A 20435-nucleotide genomic window follows, 5' to 3' on the forward strand; every position below is an offset into this window, starting at 1 on the left:
TTAATGTTTAATGTTTTAAAAAGACGGTCTATATTGAAGTTTGTTTCATATTTGCATGACACAAAAGTGGACCTAAAATTATACAATATCTATTTTTTTTATCGAAACAGCATTTTGATGATTAAAGTACTTGATATTATGTCTTATATTAAGCATCGCCGTAAAATGAGCACGCGACGTATGGTCTATCGTAAATTAAAGCGCGTTGCGATCGTTGCGTATTAAAAGCATCAAGAAATCTCCGACTTAATTCCACGCGTTTGGCGTTTATTTCGCAGCTCTCGATCGACAACTGCGCATTACTTGGCACGATCGATGACGTCTTGATTGCAAGCTTCGAAACGACGAGACTCATTCACCGCGCTATATTTATTGTCTACCTGCGAGACAGAGCGCGCGAATCCCTGTAACGTGCGCGCTCCGATGAGGGAAAAAGAAATAGGACGAGATATGAAATAGGAAGGATCGTCCTGCCGACAGCATATGGCGTGCAGTAACTCGTCATTGGGCGAACGATTATATTTGCCCGACTGCGAATTAGCATAATTGAGCGTTACCCGCGAAAGCACCGAATTGGCGGTGGATAATGACTTCCTGCCAAGAAAAGAAGTGCGGCCACGTCGTCGGTTAATTACACGCTTTTCTGGCTGGCCGACGTTGCGGGACGTTGCGGGACGTTGCGGGACGTTCACTCGTGAAGTACCGAGCAGTCCGGGGTAGAAGCAAGCTCGGAGGAACGAACGTAAGAAGCAAGAAGGATGGACGATATCTACAGTTTTGCGAGAAGATTAACGAACCGACTCTCTTGTCGGCCGTGCTTACACCTCGTCGCCGATATAACGATCCATGGGCGAATAACCTGGCAAATAACTGAGTGAGTGGGTGACTGTTCGCCGATCGCGTTGATGTATTAATTATCGCTATGCCATAGTCAGCGGCTACGATAAATTCTGGCATCTGTCATTATATCCTGTTGCTTGTAGCATGCGCTATTGACATGTAGATATCAGTTATATTATTATCGTTATCAAGAGATGCTAATATCTCCTGACATGTTAAGAAGTCACATTTATCACCGTTGGTGTTTGATTTAATTTATCGTTTTACCATTGCAATCATTTGTCTCGTATGTTCAGTGATTAAGCAGCATCGTCTACATTGTCAGTAAACCGTCGCAACGGTTTCGCCGAAATTATTCATCGGTTTATCGAAAAGTCGATTCGCGAAATGGATTCTCTGTTCTCAAAGTACAAATATGGCAACCCTCTGCTATAGATAGAAAGTCAATTCTGTTACACAGATATAGTGTCCCGAAAGTTCGTTCTGTACGGAACATGATTTCAATGCTCTGATGGCGTTTTCGATAAAATTTCTTTTTTCTTTCGTATCGGCAGTGATACTTGGATAATATTCTGTACAAATTGCGCTAGCCGTCGATATAGTCTTCTTTGTCGATTGCGTACCTTGATGCAGTATGCCTCGATAGTGCGCACTCGCGCGGCGAACTTCTGTTCGCGAGCAGGGTTCTTCTCTTCAGTATGTAATTTATTACTCATCGAGCAGTTTGGCGCACACTGATCGATCTCGCTCCTTTGTACAAGGCTGATGAATTAATTGCCAGTATCAGCATCCTGGCAAACTGTGGCAGTACACTAGGTTATTACGTTACGATAGTATATGCGGTACGCCGTATCTCGTTCGTTCGACGCCTCCGATTACACGATCCAGCGACGTCAAGTCGTTATCGGCCTCATCGTAAGCGGAGGCAACAACCAACACCACGAACGCAAACCGATCAGCGCTCTCTCATCGTCATAAGTTATAACCTTATGAGGATACTTATTCGCTCCGTTGTCGATCGATCGATCGTTGCCGCCGTTACTGTCGGCGATAGACGAATTAATTAAGCGGCACTAGCACCTTGGTCAGCCGTAATTGTCGGTAAACCTGACAAGGCTCTGCGGTCATTAGGTCACGTTTTACATCGACCTGTAATAGCTTCTAGCGAGCCTGACGGCGTGCTACCGTGCCGTTAGGTCACGTCTTACATCCGCCGTAATATCTCTCCCTCCCTCCCACCCTCTCTCTCGTTCCTTCCCTCTCAAGTTCCAAGTGTTCCAAGCGACTGCACGGTCGGGGCATTATCAATTTCTTCGTCGGCGATAAATGAAAATCACTTCGGCGCGGACGTGGCTGTTCGTTGTATCGCGTGCCCGGAATGCTCAAGAGGGACTTTTGTTGCATGCTGCCGTCCCATCGATCGGCTCTCTTCTCTCTTTTAACAGTAGTTGACGAGTTAATTACCTTTATCGACAAATTCTGATACTACGGCGACGATGACGGCGACGGCGGCGTCGCCTGTGATACCAATGTTACCTGTTGACACGACGTTATCTTGTCCGCGGCTTTTAATGCAGCTCGATTATGAAATCTAACGACGCGGAATCCTTACCTATCCGGAGATACGTACTCGATGTACTATTGTACGTACTCCCACGCGAAATATGGTATGCTCTCGAGCTTAAATGCGCGCATAACGCGGTGCAGCGCACCAACGCTCGACGTGGACCGCATGTGCACGTGGATTATGTGCGACGACACACAAACACGTTTCTGCGATCGTATGGTACATCGACGAGGATGCGTGTGGGTATATTATGCACGTGAGCGGCGGGTATTATGCACGTACAAGTGGCTGATATAATCTCGGCCAATTTAGTAAACATATTAAGTGCAGTCTGAATAATATGCTCGTGGTTTAATGCCACAGGTGAGGACCGCCGATGTCAGATAGACCGCAAAATATAGCGACACCATTACTGCCGACCAGTGCGAATAGCGTAATCGGCTTTCCGTACGTTTTTGCCAGTTTTCAAATGTATAGCGTGCACGTAACGCTAGTCATTCCATTTATCTGATCAAATCGAGATCGCGACTTTATCACGATTTCTAGATGGTTAAATATTTTGTTATCGAAAAAACGCCCGGGTTTAATTAAATTAAATTGTTCTCTTTTATATCGATTTCTCGTCAGTTTATGGCATTCCTTTTTCAAGTGCATGTTATATTACACAGTTCGGAATTACGGTCTGCGCTTAATTCATACGCCCGCACATTCTTCGTGTGATTTCGAATGATCCGTCATTACGCAAGCCATAAGTGCAAGCGTCGTGCGTACCCTATTTACCTTTACCTTCTTAAATTCCGCCTCGCGCCATTCCGTTCGGTCCACTTAACCACCGACGTTCTTCACAAAGATAGCAGCAAATACCTGATCGAGATGGAATGCGCGACGAGTCGATCGACGGCGTGAGAGATTTTAGCCCTCGGTGAGACATTCCTTTGCTCGAGAGAGAGCAGGGGATGAAAGAGAGAGAGAGAGAGAGAGAGAGAGAGAGAGAGAGAAAGAGAAAGAGGAATCGTAATCGATTGTCCGTCCCGGGCGTCCCGGCATGATTGCTATACCAGCATTTATCGCGAGGTTGGCAACCGAGGCCGAGTTCCAGCACAAAGTGCCGCCTGGCGACCTATAAGCCCGGCTTCTCTACCTCTGAAATAATCGAGTGGTGACAGAAACCCAGCGGTGATGCACCGATACGCCAATAAGGCTACGTGCCTACGTCGCGTTTATCTAGATGAAGAAATTTTTAAGTTAGATCACACAATGAGAAGAGTAAGAGGATGAGCCTTGATGGGAGCAAGAGGAAGGTATCCGTGTCTAGAGAAAGCAAGAAAGAGAGAAAGAAAAAGAGAGAGAGAGAGAGAGATGGGAGAGTACTGGGATGCTGAAGCAAGGATAAAATTGGTTTGTACTCCTATTGACGTGTCAGGACGTCCGTCGGGGTTAAGATAGTCGGCGATTACCACCCGTACTCTCGTTTCCACGGCACGGTCGACCGGCTATTCGCGACGCCAAGGTTACCGCAACACGGCCAATTGAACTCGGCCGCGAACCGCAAGATCGCGAGCTGGCCGATCGTTATCTGAAAACGTATTGCGCTCGACGAGAAACGAGGCATTCCTGGCATCGCGGCTACAATTTCGATTGCACGCCACGGCGTCCGATTGTTTAGAGCGCTTGTAATGATGATGAACGCTCACGCGCGCGCTCGCCAACTGACGGGAAAAGCGGTTAACCGAATTGTTTAATTTTCTTGCTTCTAGCACTTCCAATCATGACTGTATTAGTTTTTTTTTCTCTACGATACAAAATGTAGTATTTTATTTTCGACGAGAAATGCTACCCTTGCGCGCCGATGAAAGAGCTGGGCATTTCGCGAATGGAATCGCGTTTCTATTTCGATCGCGTGTATTTTGGCGCTCTCATTACTGTCCGACATGTACAGAACAAGCGGGAGAAAATCGCGAATACAGGGAGAAAAAAAAATAAAAAACGTAGAGATATAGAGAAACTGTTACGGACATAAAAAGAAGTGAGAGAAAGCGAGTGGAATTCAAGATACGTGACGTGCCTCGGTGATGAAGTATTCTTTCTCTTGCATTCGCAAGACACTTCCGCTTCATCGATCTCGTGATTCTGTTGAATCGTTGTCTCTTGTCCAGATTTCCGTGTGAAGGTAAGATATTCGCTCCTCTGAACCCTGCTGCTTTCCATATTCCATTGAACAATGCCGTCTGCTTTAATTTTACAGTAATTCTATGGCGAATAATTTTCTTACGGATTTTTGCTGAAAGAGTATACGATATCGCAATCGTTTCCTTTCAAAAAGAAAAATTTGCATTCTTGTTCAATCAGTCTTGCGGTGCGCTTCCTAAATATAGTGGCTCAAACGAAATACGTTAAATTGGCTAATTCCCGGCTCGTTGATCAAACAGTTTGTTGCGTGCGTGCATTCAAAGTTGATTTTAGGGAGCGATTTATCAGCCTATTGCAAAATCGTTGACCGTGCCGAAACTAACTTATAAAGGGCTCATTATGGAGCGGCAGTCGCGGGATTTGAATTTTAAATCGCGCCGTACGAATGCTGTCGGCTCGAGCTAATATGCAAACCAGTGTCATATGAAATCGTTACGAGTATTAACATGTCAAATAGAAATGGATTAATCGAGTGTATGGGTCGATGCCTCTCCTGACGCATCTCGCGCGTGTGTACATTAAATAAATTAGAATCGAGTCCAAAGGAGCGGGACACGCGGCGCGCGTCCGCGCCGCGTTTGCGCCGCTGTTTTCATAGATAACGATGTAATCGAGTGCCGGTTATCGAATCTGGCGTAAGCGATGGTAAACATAGCGGCGCGTTTACTTTCGTAATTACCAATGCAGAATACGCGGTCGCGGATGAAACGCGAAATGTCAATGGAGACTGCAACGTGCCCCGTGTGCCGCATCGTGTGCGTCTTTGTGTAGGATAGATCTGTTCACGCTCGACCGACGCGTCGCGTCGCGCCGCCCCCGACATTCACGCTACGTGAAAAATTCGGTTGAACGCGCAATGACAAATTAATATCGCTTCCGCAATAATATCGAGCGGTTATTAATTGCGCGCCGCTTTCGGATATTTGGTCGAATATCAAAGGGGGAAATGAAGGGTCGGTTTTAGGGTGGCACGGTCGATTTAAGTTGCGTGATCGTCGCCACGCGTTTTCAGCGCATTGTGTCGCGCGATGACCCACGAAACGATCCGTTCTGCAGTGAACTCGTATATATATAATACAATGAATATTATATAAATCTACTACCAAAAATGATTGCTGTTGGAGCCCGTTTTTTTACCGCGAACTATTAATGTGTCAAAATTTTAATATACGGGCATCTTTTATTGAACAGAATTTTATTTTTGATTTTGTCTTAAGGATGCATAACAATATATTTAATTTACACGGTGTTTGTTGTTTAAGTATCGAAAGTGTTTGCGAAACATTATATCTATGCATTACGAACTTCATTTAACGATAATTTCATTGATTTTAGCGTTACATATTGGTATAACGTTATTTATTTATTTTAGTTACACGAGATAGTAATAATATAGTTCGTTACGAACGATTATATTATTACACATCGAAGAGTAATTAATATTGCAATTACGTTTACAAAGAACGTGTTATAATGTACCGTTAGAAATTGCTTTCTATGTAATAAGAGTAAAATATTTGTGCGGATCCAAGCCTGTTCGTCTGTTCGCCTTTATTTTTGTAAAAAAGATACAAAGAAGTTGTGCGAACTTCTTAAATAGCTGCGTCGATCCTATTACAAAATTTCTTGTTCAACAGTCAAGAACTTTCGATGGATATCTACCTTTTTTCTTACCTCGAGTTTCTACCCTCTCTACGTATCCTGTCAGTCGTATCTAAAACTAGATTGACAAATTTGATTATAATAACCTGGCCTCGCAAGACGAGGCTTTACCTGAGGGCGTCTATCAACTTCCCGACGAAGAGCGACATTATCGATCGCATTATCGGCCTCGTAAACTTCCACTTTGGTACGTGAGATCGTCCGTAAATGTCGATCGTAAAATCACACGGCGGGGAGCCGAAGTCATTGGTTCGTTTCCGGAAGGGTTGCAGCCCCGCGCACCGTAGATATTCGAACGAATAAATACGTTTAATATTGTTTTGCGGATCGAGTGCGGTCGCGCCAACAATTCCTGTATTTGTCGTATGTTTTTCCGTGTTTTTGGGCAACACGTATTTCATCGTATGCCGAGTCAACATTAGCGTGTATAAAAATATCACGTTCATCCTCACATACCCCCAAAAAAGAGATGCTGCGAAATCAGGAGCTGTTTTTGACACGAGCAGACAAAATGAGAAATATATACGATAATATAAGTAGTGGACGTTATTTTTTATAATATGTGCAATAGTTATCATGCTGTTCGTTCATTACTTTTAAGTAATATTTTATGAACTGGAAAGCGATTAAGAAACAGAAAAAAATGAAAGAGAGAAGGAGAGAGTACGTTTGTTGTTTTATTATAGTTTTACATTAAAGATGAGAATTATGTAGAAATGATGCGCAAACGATATTTTACAAGCGTTTCACGAAAATATTCTCGGACTTTTTAAGAAGCATTACCGATAATCGGATGCGAATGAAACGGAAACGTGAGTAGTGCAGACGGCAAAGTGAACAGCGGCCTTCTCCCTGAAGGCGATACTTTGTTGCCTTCCCGTCCTTTGCGAAATGATGTTTTCGTAAAAGCTTTTTCTCGCCGCAGTTTCGGTCCTGAAACCGGATATCTGTCGGTCTAATTGCTTTAGTCTTAAGCGTCCGTTACCGGTTACACGGTACATTTGAAGGAAAATAGATGGTAGGTTCCGGGCTTAGACAAAATGCGAAAATGTGAAAGGGGGAACAAAGAGAAAGAAAATCCGGCAGAAAGGTGCGGCCCCGGTTAGAAGACTCAACGGACAACAAAACTGTTAATGGATCGTCGCGGCAAAAAACTCCGTAGCAACGTCTTGGATTACCATCATTTAGATATAATATACGAAAATAATTATCAATATTTCTTATTGTTATTGACGATTTAGATAAATCCTAAATTAAAAAAAAATCTTATCTTTGATACTATTAATACAATACAATTTGAAAAAATAATTCGATAACATTTTTTTAAGAACTTGAAAAAACAGAAAAATCTAAGTTAGTTCAGTTTTATCTTGTAAAATAGAAACTACACAATATATGTATCTTCTTATCGCGCGCAAAATCTGTTTTTAATCCACATCACGCAATTCGCTTGCTTTATAATATCCATAAATTCGAATTCAATCGGGTTTCCGAAACGACCTAATCGCGTTCAATCAGTTAGAAAGTGCCGCAAGACGAGGGGGAGAGCGACCAGTGAATCTGATTACTCAATCAACGGATCACAGCGATCGAGTCTAACCGAGGTGAATCGTCGACGGAGTTAGGCGAGGATAGGATAGTCAGAGAAGCGGTGGCGAGATTGGAGGAATAGAAAAGGAAAATCGATGAGAGACGGTGAGATAAAGGCGAACGGAAGAAATGAAGAACGACGAGGAACGAGGAAACGAGAATATGGATGAAGAAACGGCCGGGAAAGGCGACAAACGCGGAAATCGCTCGTGTCCCAACGAGACGTTCTATCGCAATTCGCGTAAATGCGACTCCATCTCGAAACCCGGAACCAGAGATCTCTGTCGCGGAAGCCGATCGTCAAACCAGAGATCCGTGAGATTTAACTGACGATGAGAAGCGTCAGGTGCTTGTTTGTTCTCGCAAATACCAGCTCGCTCTTTCGCGCCTCTCGTTCGACTTTCTTCCCGCTCATTAATTAGCTATTTTTTGCAACGTTGAATGCACAACTGCAGCGGCATCCCTCTGTGAATTTGCGAATAGCAAGGATAACGATGGGATGGCACATGAGAATTCTACGAAAATGTCTATATTGCGGTATCGTCGTTTAAACTCTTATGATTATTATTTCGTCGTTTTTACCCGAGCGGACATCAGAGCGACGCTCTATCACTTTGCTGCGACGTAATTACGACGTAAATGTCCGGGGCAGCACGCATGTGCGACGCTAAAAGCATGAACAAAGAGGAGTTCGTTAAACGAAACCACATGTGGGATGAATTTACATTGCAAAGTCTTCATTATGTCGATCTAGGTGAATATGGGATCGCGCGCGGTTCGAAAATGCACATTCACCATAACTTTGTGCTACCTTAAGAGTATAAGAGTCGCAATCAATCGCGTGGAATCATTTATGTATAAACAAAATTTCGATTCAATCCTTATAATCGAACAAGAATTTTTTCTTTATGTGCAATTGAATTCTTTATTATCTATTATCTAACTTTGTAAAATTCCATTCGACGGCTGGGAATGCTGCGAAAATAACAAGGATATACGAGGCCCGCTCGAGAAGGTACTCATATCCTTGTGTCGAGATCATTCCAAACAGTAGCATCGTATATAGTAACTTCCCGTCCTTTCCTATCGACCCCGTTTTAGCAAATTGTTATGACAGAAAGCAGCACTTAAGTCTGAGTGTGTAATGTTACTCGTTTATATATTGTCTTCTTGTCTTCGTTTATCGCTGAAATTTTACTGCTGAAAGTGTGTTACGCGACGCGATTTTTAATTGGATCAGAAAAATTGAGCATTCGGCGAGATGTCTCTTCTGTATAAATAATTCGCGACGATTCGCGAGGAAACCATTCGAAGATGCTATAGGACGTTTTAGGGAAAACTCGGTCGCTTTGTTACGACTCCTAAACTGCCTTTACCCGTATGTGTTTCAAAGTCATATGCAATAAAGTAGCGATAAACCGGAAGTATCCCAACTTTATATTTTATGATGCCAAAAGCGCGGCTTGTTTCTTTCAACTGTCCTACCTTGCATCAAAATCATTTGCATGCGCGTGTGACGCAACTTTTGCACTTTCGCTCGACATTCTGAGGGCGATAAGGCCGATAAAATCAGATGTTAGGTTTATGCCGGTATTACCGTAGGTAAAATTGTCCATAGGATGCGTCCACTATTCGAGAATAATTTTCTCGAACGGGCTGCCCCGGCTGCCCGAATTCGTGCGAAACGATTTTCGCGAGCCTCGCGATTTCCAACACCAGTTGTAGCACAATCCTGTATCTTATGCGCGATAGAAATTAAAAGTTACTGTTAGAGCCGGAACTTAGTACGCGCGGCTTGTGCACAGTGTGAGAATACACTCTGCCACGTTCCTGCGATTGCCGTAATCGCGATTATTGTCGCAACTGAGATTCAAATGCGCCGTCGTCGACTTTCCCTTCCAGCTATACAATGGGAAAGTTCAGGCGCCAACAGAAGTTTTCCTCTTTGTCGGCGCGCCAAGAAACGCGGTAAGAAACAAAATAACGGAGGAAAGATGAAAAAGTTGATAGGGCGCTCTGAGAAAACAGCGATGCACTTTCGAGAGAATATCGCCTGCCTGATGTTATCGCGACGGCCCGAGACGAAAGTGTGGACGGTAATTAAGTACGCGCTGGACGTCGTTGTAAGAATGACGTATGTCGGTATATGGGATAGCGTAACGATATATCAAATCGTGATGGACGGCCCCATCGTTCGAGTGAACAGTAGCATCAGATTATTGCCAATGTGATTACAACCGTGGTAATTACACAGTGTTTGCTATTAATTGCATATTGCTGTTACTACCAATTATATACTTTAGCTGTGCTCAGAACGCAGTAATTAGCAAATACAGTTCCGCCGCATATGCAGTTTACAGATCGATATCGTTTATTTCAGTAAGACATCAGATTGCGGAACGACGTTTTTAAGATTAGAAGACAATTGTGAAGAAATTGGAGAAAAAAAAGGAGCTACAATAGAATATAATCTCGTTAATCAACTGTCCCCAGTTTTATTTTTATCTCGCAACTAATCTACCCCGCGATAATTTTCTTTTTTCTATCGTTTCTTGAAGTCTCGGGTAGATTAAAAGGGTACACTTTACGGGTCACTATTAATCAAAAGTTTTGATAGGTACGCGTATAAACGTCGTAAATTCCGCATCGAGTTTATCACGACAATGTTCAGGGATGACAGTTAATCATTCACCTCAATATATCATTTATCAGTATAATTGTGAGGATCTGCGCCTCTTATTAGCGTAAATATCACACGGCTATACAACGAGGGAAATGTGCCTCTTTTCTCTAGAATTATTTCCATTCCCGCAATCTCGACTGAGGGGAGGGCAACGCCAATGGCGGCGATGGCGGCGATGGCGGCGGCGGGCGTCGGTCGTCGGTCGTCGAGCCTCCATAATTCATTCGGCAGACAACCAGAAATCCTGGAAACATACATTTATGCGGCGAGTCGTCCCAGAGGAGCAGCAGAGACCGGGTGGAGGGGTGACAGAGCAGCCCGGGTTGCGGCGTAGGTTGTAGGTACAAGTGCGCGAGGGGGGAACGCAGCAGTAGCACGGTACGACAGGCGGTACAGTGGTGGAGGAGATGCCGCTAGGGGATGAGGGACGAGATGCGAGGGTGAGAGAGACCCCCGAAATCAGGATGACAACCGTAGAGTTGGTGCTGTGATGCACGACGCGCAGATACGGGCTATCATACCAATAACCGTTTAAATAATAGTCCGCGAGCTGGTTGCGGCCAACGCGTCGCGTCGCCTCCGCCGAAACACAACCGAAAACGCCATGCTCGACTCCGAACCGCAACGACACGGGTTCGAGTCGATATCGGACGGCGGGGGGCTGGGTCGAAGCAAATTTCAGCCGTGATTTCGGACTCGAAATTGTCGGGAGAGAGGTAGAGTGGCGACGCGTACTTGAAACCGGCATTTCGACTTGGCAACTGCGTTTTGATTCGCCCGCGGATAACGTAACGGTATCACCGCGGTGCGATATCTCGACGTCGACGTCGTCTTGGACACCGGAGACGACGGTATCGTCGTAGTTGCCGCTTTAACGATCGCGCGTCTCTACGTTTGTGTTCTCTATGCCGAGGCATCGATACCGGAGGTGGCACTAATGTCTTTGCAACCACAAGTACATCTGCGTGGATCGTGAAATTGGGCTGAGACATGCGGTAATGTATTAGATTGCAAGATTAACTTCCGTTCGATCATCGCGGCGCATGGTAAGCTTGGTGCACGTTGCACCGTGATCGCAAGAGAGAGCTTGTAGTCAAAATAAAAGGTTTGCTATGTTACTAATTAAAACGCCGAAACGATACGGAACTAAGAATCAATTTTAAGAAATAATTTATAAGGCATTGCAAGAAGAAAAGATGATAACGATACTAATGACAACGTATTCTACAAATAGATGGACGAACATGATTGTCATAGAGTTTCTGATGAATTCGCGCGCGTTTATCGCACAAAGACGTTAAATCTCTAAATTCAGCTCCTCTTGCACGGATTCGAGTGTACGCGAATTCCTACTTCTGGGCTTATAGAGATGTACCCCTCTTCTGTCGCTCTAGTGAATAGAATATCGTGTGTATACTGTACGCTTGCCTGAGAGACGAGCGGCGTTTCGGATAGATCACGGTTGAAATTCCAGTCGAGATCAGAGTTGAAATTACACGACGCCCAAGCTGCAGCAAATTCTAAATCAGATTATACTTGTTTAAATCTACCTTACTGTATTTTAACCCCTTGTTTGAAATATTTCCTTGCGAGAGATTTCGCCATTGACAAATTAAATACCGAAGGTCTATTTATATACATTGGAAAAGAATGAAACTGTACGATTTATTTTTTAATTTCTCTCTTTACCGTCTTTTTAATAAAAGATTGAGTAAAACTGTAAGAACATATCGTAAACGGTGCGAAGACGCGTAACTCAGTGCAGTTTCTCGTTACAAAACTAATGTAATGAAAGCGGCGAGCGCGCGCCGGGATGTCGACGGCGATTCGCGGCACAAAATCTGATGAATCTACGATCGCTCCGGTTACTCTCCGCGACGCTACGATGTGCGCAGATACCTTAATAGACAGGGGGGGGGGAAGAGAGAGCAGCGGGCATACATCCCTTACATAGTGGTTACGTAAAGAGGATGAGTGTCGTGCAGGATAGGCTATAGCCAGTACGAGAAGCTGCTGCGCTGTAGGGTAAAGCAGGGCTTTGACACGCACTTAATCACGCCGGGGTTTCTCTATCTCCGATCCTCTTCGTCTTATTCTCTGTCTTTCGTCTCTTTCCTCTCTTTGTCATTTCTTTAGTGAAAGACTGAGTAAAGCCGCAAGAACAGTCTCCTATTTGTGTCATTCTCTTTTCACTCATGTCTCGTGTTCATTCTTCTTCGCCCTTCTCTCTCGCGTTCGAAAAATACTTTGTTTGGCAACATAACGAAATGTTATTTCCGCTATTAAAATACGTTTGTAAATATAATTAGTCCTTTGTACTTTATATTTGTATAGTTGTGAGCCAGATGACTCTGATGTCTCTAATTTAATTTTTTAAATTTTATTACTTTAAATATTAACTCGTTAGTAACAACGCTACTAAAATCCGTTCAAATCGTCACTCGTTGAAGTAAATAAATTACAATGTTGCACGTATGCGCGTCTTTCCGTTGACACGATTAATTGATCGGTGACAAACGCGCGCGGCGCGCGGGCGCGACGGTACTTCACATCCGCGAAGAAATACATCCATTTCACGTGTCGCAATTCGTTACTGCGACATCGCGTAAACACCCTTAATACATTACACCCGCTCTGATCGTAATGCGGAAGGAACGCATCGTAAGCAGGACGATAAAGCGCCAAAGCAAACTGTCGCCGCGTGGTACAAGCGGCACCGTCGATTCTCGCCTTTCAACCAACATCCCTCGTTCGTGGAGAATCAACAGCCTCTCGCGTCAGACCCCAATTTCCGTAACAATAATACCGGCTTAAACAAAGCTCTGTGCGTGCACCGTAGTGCGGCTGCAGGGGACGTGCACTCCAGAAACATTTCCCTCTCGGTAGCCGGCTACATACGCGCGTGTACAAACAGGCAGTTCGATGCAACGTAGGACCACGGTCTGCCTCGCCTAGATGCGCGACCTCCTCTTGGCGCTCCTGGATCCCATCATAGAGTTAGAATTCGAATTTAGCTGACTGGGCTTTCATCTAGCTACGAAAACGTTGCCCTTACACCTATAATCTGTGTGCGAAATTACACTGTCGCGAGAACAGCATTTTCCCTCGTTTCCATTTCGCTCGCGTCTCGCGGAGATTCATGTTAATTAAGATATCTCACGTTGAAATTGCTATATCGCGATGTAGATTCGATTTAGGGACGAATGAGCTCCTAGCGAAGTTCGACTATTTCAGTGGCGAACACAGCGAATGTTCCTTTATAATTTTATTCCTTATCAGATTAGTAAGCAATAATGAAATATTAAATTGCGCGGAAACGGAAGACGATTTATTTCTTAGGACGAAAGACGATGAGACGCAAAAGAGCGAGGTTATACTACTATGACTTTAATAAGCGTGGCATTCCGCAACGTGCTCAGCAAGGGTGTCTGAAATCTGGCCATATAACCTCCAATTACTGTCTTCGGTAGCGTATAATTGGTAATTACTCGTACTAACTTCTTGCAGGGCAGATAGTTCGCACTGCGTGTTGGTCAAAGTCTCTTAACGGACGATTAACCTGTAACCAGGTACCATCGAGACTCTCGAACTTCGTGGAACAGTGCTCCACCGTGTGCTTCGAACACCTGAATATGCTCTCAGATGTATTATAAAGTGTGTTAGGCGATGCATGTGGCGTGAACTGATGTTTCGGTGGCGCAAGGGCCGGATAACGCGCGGCGCCGTAGCTATTAGAGGTATACCAAAATGTATTCGAAGTGCGCGATTATCCTCTGGAATCGCGTGCGCGTTGCGACCTGTTACAACGGATGATTAATTTGCGTTATGCGGTCGAATCGAATCGATATTCTTCCAACATTTGCCGATGCACAATACATCATAATCATAAACAACTGAGTGCATTGATTACTTAACAGCACAGTATTATGCCAATAATATGATTGCTTTATTCAATTAGCTGAATGCTTCACTGACAAATTATCATAATCACGTATTTTGCAATTTCTTGCTTATCATACCGTGGAAGCACTCCAATTAACAATGCAGAGTCGATGAATTACAGCGAAGCTGTCGAACGTTATCAAAAGGCATAATCGTGATTGAAAATTAATGGTAATATATTTACTAGAATTGCCCCAACGTGTACAAACAAAAGAGAATACATTAATCCAGATTTTAATTTGCAATTACTCTTATCTTTGATCATTTCTACCTTGCTATTCGGGCTACACTCCGAGAGAGAAATGGCACGGTATTTGTTCACGATTAAAAGCAAACTTCTACACGGGGAATCTACTTTTGCGTCGATTTGTGACAACACCCTCGCGTTCTCACCAAATCGGCTTTTGTTCGCTATGCGACAATGCGCGGAACTGGGCCAAATTCAATCGATCGTAAATCCTATATTTGTGAATTAAACGATTTTAACCGGCCGCGTAAAGATAGACGGCATCTCGCGTAATAAGCTATACGTTCTCTCTGTCGTTGTGCACGCTTTGTTATCGGTATTCCGACCTTTCCGCCGTTCTTCGTTCGCATGCCCACGTTACTTTCTCCTTTATTCTCTTTCTCCCTGTCCTCTTCTTTTCCTCACGATTTCCACTTTGCGCGCACTTTTTTTATTGATTATTCCTGCAAATCCAGTGGCCTCGCACTTTTCACGATGCCATAATTACCGTTGTAATAAGTGGATTCAGCCGGTTACTCTCTTACAAAGTACTTAACGTACTTCGCTCAGTTTCACCAATCATTCGCGAAAGCGGTAAGTGCCTTTAACAAAGGATACTGTGTGACAGAGATTCAATAGAGTGGCCACTTACGTGGGTGAGACTTAACAAGTAATCAAATTATTAATTATTTGATGCAGATTGTTGGAAATCGTCGAAAAGCGATGGCTATATGAAACTATATACGTGGGAATTAAACAATTAATTTTTGTTTGGGACATAAATCATTGAGAAATTATGACGTACCTCTAATTATGAACAGACAATAACAAATATCGAAATATACATATATATATATATGCAATATAATTCCAATTTGTTCCGATTCTTGACTTTCACATAGATCACTTTAAAATTTCGACACAATTTTTAAGTATCTTATATCCCGGAACGTACATAATTTTCCCTACTTTGAGATTACCTCATCGTGAAAAGCAAACGAGAAGTAGTGCGTAAACGACGCATCGGGAATCGGGATATTACATCTCGCAGACGTGGTGACGCGACACGACGTGTCGGGACAGAGCGTTCTGCATCTCTCTGCATAAATGCGAAACTGTCGTGAGAGGCAACCCGGCACTCTTTGAGAAACCGCATCAACCTACAGCCAAGTCGTAGAGAGTCGTAAGATGCAGTTACCACGTGCAAGCCTATATCTGCATCGCGATCTCTCGAAAAGGGGGGTCAACAGAGCTAAGACGCTCCGGCAAAGATTTCTACGTCCTCGTCTCATTCGTGGCTGCGGCTTTTTCGTATCAGTGCCATGCTGTAAACTCAATTTCCCTAATCCTTCGGTAGGCGGAGAGTATACCCACCTATCCGTCGTCGCTCGGAGCGGCTTATTTTGTAATGAAAACCGGGTACGGGCTTCATCCGGAATGGAAGAAGTTTATAAAGCGCTATCGCTATCGCTGCTGGCTGTGCTGTTGCTGTTGTCGCGAGCTACCACCGTTAGCTCCGTGTTGTTGCAGTCGCCTCATTCTTGAGAGAGAGAGATACGGAGGCAGTTTTAACGTGGCCACGATATTGCATTCGGGACACGATGCGTTCGCAATATCGATCGACGAAATTTCATTAGGTGCCATCGTTTCCCCGTTCCGCGGTAAGTTAGGAGACCTAAAGGGTTCGACATAATTGCATAGATCGACGATATATGTGGCTATAAGAATAAGTACATTCTATTCCCTCTTATATTTTGATGCTTATATTGAGAGACATTAATTAAAATTACAAATGATCGATTCCCCACGGAGATAGCATTTCGACGTCATTGTCATTAATCAAACAAATCTCGCGCAATTGCGAACGCGGTGCAACGGCGTGCGCCTCGCAAAAATAAATCATCGCCCATTTTCCGTCCCCACGTTGAAATCAGCGCGCTACTTGCCGGAACGTCGGACCGACAACTTTTTTCGATCCGCGTGCCGGTAAATCACCGATTCGATACAGCCGATAGTGGTGCATAATACCGTCCCACCTGATTTCCGCCAACGCGTCCCGTATAATCCGGTGAATAATGAAAACATTATCATGGCCAGCGAAGTGCGGCGCTCACCCGTGTCGAAGCACCAGGTAGCGGCACGACACTTTTTCGAGAGTTAGGGGCGGTCGCGGGGAAGGACGAGGAGGCAGCAGGAGGACGGAACAGGCAGATACATTGTCGCGTCGGGTAATGAAAAATTGCTGCAGATTTCCCGGTGGGGAAAACTGCTGGTGCGCCATGGCCGCCAGCGCACGTAGCTGCGGACGCCCGCAGCTACGTGTTACCATCCCCGTAGAAGACTCTTGCGCGTATCGAACGAAAAAGATATATAAAAAAAGTGAAAATGCGAACGCAAAGAACGGAGGAGGAGGTAAAAATGGGATGAGAGGGCGAACAAATAGCGCTGGGATAAATCAGCGAGCCCTCTGTCGCGTCCGTTTAAAACTCGACGATCGAGCTAGCGCGGGGACGGACGATCGCACGAACGCACGCGTATGTCTATCCGAAGCGAACGGCCTATTTTGACGGTGATTTATGCCCATACTGCGCCGAAAAAGTCGCCGACGATCGTTTTCGCCCTTCGCGGGATTGTCGGCCGAAATTTCGTCGGCGCGTATAAATGTATATATGTGCGCGCGCGAGGTCGTGTGAGGCGACAGATTTTTGGGATTACAACGGGTCTCGATCGTTCGCCGTGCGTTTATCCAAAGCCACGGCGCGCGCTGTTGTTAATTGCGCGGCTCTGTTTCGTCGTTGAAATAATTAAATTTTGCGCGCGATCGGGCAAATTGCGCGCGGAGACAAAAAGAATATTTCATGCCGAGCGGGACATAATATAATTCGTTATTCGAATTTTGGCGATTCGTCATCCAAGCTCCCTTCTTGCTACCGAATTAATTGACGTATTTGAAACCCGCTTCATAATAACGAAATTATTAAAATCCAAACTTATTCATCGACTTCTTCAGAGTCTGTCAATTGTTTTTCATCAAAATAATTATTAAATTGTTTAATTAGTTTTACAGTAATTAATTGTCTTTGCTTCATCCTAAGTTCATTTTAGAACACAGTAACTCTTATATTGTTGAACTTTTAAATTTTTGCATTTAATTTTATACTTAATTTTTGTTGCTTCCACGATTATTTCTATAAAGAAAATGAATTTATTTCTTACTATTTGTATTTCATTTATTAGCCCAATCAGCATGATACGATTTTATTTGATTTGGAAATGTGAGTTTGGCTATCGCTGAACGACGGACACAGTGATTGGCAGAACGTGCCCGGCACTTATCTCGATAGATTTTCCTTGAGCGACCAGCACGCTCGAATTTGATATCTCGATTACACAATACGTATCAACAGTTTCCGTTGCTTGGGTTTAATTTAATGGTTAGTTTACTTAATAGATCTCTAAAATATAATCGTGAAACAATAAAACATTTTTTTAATCCACATATTACAGAACGCTTTTAAACTCTTAAAAAAATGTACGCGAAAAGAAAAACAGTATAATTTACGTTAATTGCAAGATATAATGCAAAAAAACGCAGTTTATTCTCTATCACAGATAGTTAAAAGATTTTAGGAGGAAATTGCAAGAAAGAAACGTTGCGCTTTAATTGATCAAATTGAAATAAAAGAGTTGGCCGCAATGGGCAAACGAGAAATTGCATGAATGAGCCATGGTCACCGATAAAATAACCGGTGGCCTTAGGATTTAATCTCTGTAAACGGTTTTAAAATCCACCGGTAATTGTTGTTTTTATGAGGGCATTTCGACTGCAGCCATCCCGATAATTCCGATCTATAGCTTGAGGGAAAACTACACTTAGCGGAATCTGCATACGCGCTGCCGCTCACAAATGTGCGTTGAAGGGTGTACGCGATTGCATATTGTGATCGGCGTGTACGTGGTCTGCGTTCTCCGTGGCACGCCTACGCACGTCGGAGGGCCATATCAGCTAATTGAATTGTTTCTAAGACCGGCTTATATAGCTACGGCATTTACCGTGTGCCTGTTAAGGATACCCAATAACACCGTTTCAATTCTCGTGACGTTATCGTTAGGAAACGTAAGGAATCCTATAACGAAACAATAATTGTGCCTGGATGTCGTCTCGAGGTCGTGTAAAGGGAAAGAGAATGTCTGCAGCGGCATGAAGATTGTGGCACATTACGTTAAGCATGGAATATACCGCAAAAATTGCTGATATTATAATGAAAATAATCGCTTAGTCGAATCAATTAAACAAAAAAATTTAGATATAATTTTAAAATATTATTTATAATAAATATGTATATGTACACACATACAATATAAATTCTTTGTCATCCATAAAGAGATGTCATGTAGAAAAATAACATCTTCATTCTGGTTCTTGATTGCATTTTCAAGTGTTTCATACGTATTGTTAATACGATTGATTAAACAATAGAAATACACAATATCGAAAAATTTATAGATGTTATGCTATTTTTTAATTAGAAGATTATTTTCTTAAGTATGAAACTTTTATAATAAAATTTTTCATAATACATTATAAATATTCGATACTTTGAAAATTCGCTTAATCGCAAATATCTAGCATGCCGATGCAGAATTATGGCACGTGTCGTATCGGATGCCGTTCACATGCAATGCGGCTATTGTTAATAAAGCTTGTGATGTTCTTGCAAGCTTCGGAAGGTTTAATCTTCAACCAACCGAAACTATGTGCTAACTTGTGAGCGACGATGTTAATATATATTCGCGCGCAAGGTAATACTATAGTAACTAATTCACATCGTTAATGCCACTTTTGATAAATAGTGGCAATTACATATTATCTCTTCATAATACTATATTATAATTATAAAGCTACTTTTAATTGTTTCGGCGAGCCTATTAAGATTTTCGTAATTTGACTCCGTTCTACTCTAGCGCTTAAATTAGATATAAATGTCATACAATAGAAACATCTCTGCGAATGATGATTAAACAACTACTGTTGTAACTGTTGGAAGAAAATATAATGTATTTCATAAAATATAATATATTTAAAAATATAATATATTCGATCAAATATACAATATAATGAAATTTATAATTTGGATAAAAATTCAGATTTCATGATATTTTAATTTCAATTAAAGAAAATCAGTTAGATATGTAGATATGAAAACTCATTGCTGGTTTTTAAAACAGCTAGCAATTTTCTAATCGGAAATTAAAATAAAGACATTCACAAAAGCCTGCAATATAGTTTTAGAATTTGTATGCGACGGGGAGCGTGTCGCGATGGTAGGGAAATTCGTCGATCTCTCAAAGGGCATTTAATTTGGCAGGTTTCGAAGTGAAGTACCGCGCGCGCCAACAAATCGTTTCGGGCGGACGCTTTTAAATTAATGCGACGCTCGGCGGATTAATTCCCTCTTAAATTAATACCATTATGTACGCGTGCGATTTTCAATGAAATTACGCTTTAACGCGATATATCCCGCGTATCGCTGACGCCCAGTCTGAACGCTCTAATGGCCATTTTATATTGATTGCGGAGGCCTTAATTATTCTATCACGGAAACGCTGTTTACGATAAAAGCACTTGGCGTCCGCCCCGCTCGCATAATTTATCCTACGTTACGTTTCTGCATCAAAATGTGCATTGTATAATACGTACGTATCAGACTTTAATGCTCAGGAGCGTAAAAATA

This window comes from Temnothorax americanus, unplaced genomic scaffold (genome assembly GCF_048541705.1).
Source record: "Temnothorax americanus isolate GAGA-0224 unplaced genomic scaffold, ASM4854170v1 Scaffold7, whole genome shotgun sequence".
In the NCBI taxonomy this organism is placed as follows: Eukaryota; Metazoa; Arthropoda; class Insecta; order Hymenoptera; family Formicidae; genus Temnothorax; species Temnothorax americanus.